The 3264-nt window shown below is 60.0% G+C and overlaps 1 protein-coding gene across 1 annotated transcript in view; it reads left to right on the top strand.

The window, feature by feature from the left end:
- Positions 1 to 8: 8 nt before the first annotated feature.
- CRMP1 (collapsin response mediator protein 1) overlaps positions 9 to 3264 on the top strand; it is a 45896-nt gene continuing 42640 nt past the window's right edge. The window contains exon 1 of the mRNA XM_006919000.3: positions 9 to 99. The gene's annotated coding sequence lies outside the window, so the exon portion shown is untranslated. The remainder of the gene's footprint in view (positions 100 to 3264) is intronic.

Here is a 3264-nt window from a genome sequence, read left to right as displayed (position 1 = left end):
GCCGTCAGCTCTCCCGGAGAGCGCGACGAGCGGCCGCCCGCGTTTCGCATCCGCTGCCCTGCGCCCCGCGACCTGCCACTCGGCCGGGACAATGGCCAGGTACCCTCGGGGCGCGCGTGGGCGACGGAGGGGGCGGGGCCCTCGGGGTCGCCGGAGGGCAGTGCGGGGCCGGAGTGCCGGGGCTGATGCCGCCGGGCTTGGGAGAGCTACGGAAGGCCCCTCCCCCACCCCATCGTAAGGAGGTTAGGAGAGGTTGTGCGCCTTCGTCGGGACCGGCCAGCGTGCGCTGCGAGACTGCGGACGGCCCTTCGAGATCCAGTCCCCTTTTCCTCTTCTGCAGAAAGGGGGAGCGAGGGGGAAGTAAGTTGGCTAAGCCGCTACATGATCCTTAAAACGCGAAGGACCTCTGGGGTGAATTTCATCGAGGGATCTTCATTCTGAGCTTTATGAAAAGGGCAGCTCCGTTCCGCATTCGTCCATTCATTCATTCATTCATTCACTCACTCATTGGTAATTATAGAGCATCCACGATGTGCCCGGCGCTGGGCGGGTTCAGTGATATATGCCTGTGGTCACACAGCTTAAAGCCCGAGGAAACCTCCTGAGTGCTCCCCCCGTGCTTTCCGGGGGAAGGATTTGGTTAAAGATTTAGATCATGGGGCAGATAGAGCTGGAAACCGCTAACCCCAAGCGCCGGCATCTTCAGGGGCCGCTTCTGAGTCCCACAGCACAGCGCCAGTGTACTCACTTCACAGAGCAAGCTGGAGGCAGAGCAGAGATTTGAACCCAGGTCGCTAGCTTCCTAGAGTTGGAGCTCCCCCCGCCCCCAAGTGGGGAAGAATCAGGGAGACGAAACGCCAGGCCTTGGGCTCTATGGCTCTTCGTCGAGCTGGAGGTCGCGCAACGATGGTTGGATAGAGGGCACAGCTTTGGGATGCATGGTGAGGGTCAGGGTCAGGTGCCTGGAAAACGGAAGTTGGAGCACCCCAGGGCCTGCTTAGCCCAGGAGCAAATGTCTGAGCGCCGCTCATGTCCGAGACCCCTGGTAGGCGCTGAGATCCTGGCTCAGCACCCCCGCCCCACCCCAGGCCAAGTTCACTGTGAGAACTAAATCAGTTAATTCTGGTATGTAGTGAGCGTTCGATAAATGTTCGTTGTTGAGTTTTATTAAATTTTGTATTAACCCTTCTCCCCTTAAATGCTATGAGAGGCATAAGGACGCCAAAAAGCGCCAGAGCTTGATTCGGACAGAAATCTGGGAGGGCTTCCTGGATGGGGGGAGGTAGGCCGGCTTTTGGCGACCACAACGCAGTAAGTCTCCTGCCCCCAAGCCCTCGCAGGCGGCTTTGTGCCCCCATAACTCGGGAACTCTCCACGGTCCTGAACTGGGCGCCTCGTGAAGGGGTGTGGCGAGGTGGGGGCGAGAGAACGAGATATCGAGAGGGTCAGGTCTCCTGTTTTTTTTTTTTTTCCTAGCCTTCTTTCTCTTCTCCAGCCCACCTCACTTCTCTGGTGGCCGACCTCGCTTGGGATTCAGGCTTCCGAGCCCAAGAGGGAGGCCAGTACCACGGAACCCTGGTTTTCAGCTAAGGCACTTCACCCTCTTGAGCCTCAGCTTCTCCCTGTGTGACATGGGGGCGGCATTCTCCCGGCTCCCCGCTCAAGGCGTGGTGGAGTATCGGGAAGGCTAGGGAGCTTTGTGCAGGGCCTGGAGCTCTATGGAAGCGCGTCCCTGTAGGAGCTGCAGTCAGTGTTACAAAAGCTCTGCCCGGGCCGGCTCCGCAGCCTCTCCCATCCCTCCTTCCTCTCCCCGCTCTGGTCCCCTCTCCCTTTTCTCCACGGCTTCCCCGGGAGTGGACAAAAGGCGGCGCCTCGGGCGCGCAGAGGGCTCCGGAAGCACTCGAGGTTGAGGACTGTGGAGCCGAGGAGGTCCTTGGGGTTTCCGTTGGGGCGAGCGTTTTACTTTTTTGTAGACCGGGCGGCCACGGGGCTGGGGTTCCGGGGCGGGCCAAGTTGCTCCTGCGCTTTGCAGAGGGTGCCGGGGCCCTCCCCCCGCCCGTAAAGCTCTTTCCTGGGGAGAGAGGAGGGGTTTCTGCGGCGCAGGCGCAGCGTTTTCCAAGGCCGGCGGCCGAGCGACTGCGGGGCTTTGTAGCGGGGAAGTCTGCTTGGGAGCAGCGGTCTGTTTGGCCAATCGCGGACCGATGCCCCTCCCCCGATACACACGTGGTCTTGCCCCCGCAACCAACCCCCGCTCCTTCTCTCTACCTTGGAGCTTCCCTGCCCAGAGAGACCGTTGGGGGCGCCCTGGTGCGTGGCACCTAGGACTTAACAACGCTGAGGGAGGGAATGTAGGTGTCGGGGCAGGGAGAGTGTCCTAGCTCGCAATTTCCGATCACCAACAAGGATTTAGAACCCAGCTCAGAGCCGGGAATGAATGATGGAGTGTAGGGGAATGAATGAGCTATAGTCCAGGTGTGCGGGAACCTGGCCTCCGGATCCTGCTGTGCTGCAGTGAATATGCTTGGCACCTGCAGGCCTCAATTTCCCACCTGTAAAATGGGAAAATTATGGCCTAGTGTTCCTGGAATACTAAGCCGCTCCGCTTTTGTGAACCTACAACCCCACCTCCATTTTAAGGCCGAGGGGTCTGTGGCCTCCTGCCCTGGACTGGAGGACTGGCCTTCAGGTGCTGGTGGAGGTAAGGGCTTCAGGCCCCGACCTGCATGGTGAGGAGCTTCCCCACACCTAGCACGCCCTCCCTCTGGGTGGCAGCTTGAAAGTAAAGGAGATACGTCTTTATACAGTGCCTGCAGGCTTGGATTTTGCAGACAGAAAGTGGGCTGCAGAGGTTAGCACTGTATGGTGCCCAGAGATTTGGGTCACCTGTCCACTGCTGTGGGGGCTGGCTGACCTCTTTTCCCTCTCCCATCATTAAGTTTATCAGGCTATGCCTTGGCCTCCTGCCTGCCTTTCCTGGAGCCACATCTGGATCATGGGTTGCGGGGGCCCTGTCCGCTCCTCTGGGAGGCAGGATGTCCTCTTCCTCCTCCCGGCCTGTTCTGGGGATCGTGGGAACCTCAGTGCACACGGTCTGCCCCTCTAAGCAATCACTGTCTGGCGTGAAAGACTGTGGGGACGACCTGGTGGCCTCCGCGCCAGGCCACTGTGTGATGACACGCTGCCGCAGGGAGTAGAGCAGATTAGCCATTAATTAGGACCTTGTCTTCCGGTCGCTGCTGCACTCCCCGGCCTGGCCGGGACGCT

This window comes from Pteropus alecto, unplaced genomic scaffold (genome assembly GCF_000325575.1).
Source record: "Pteropus alecto unplaced genomic scaffold, ASM32557v1 scaffold5, whole genome shotgun sequence".
Taxonomy (NCBI): Eukaryota; Metazoa; Chordata; class Mammalia; order Chiroptera; family Pteropodidae; genus Pteropus; species Pteropus alecto.
Note: the sequence above shows the minus strand (reverse complement) of the source record. Positions and strands in the feature narration are given on the sequence as shown.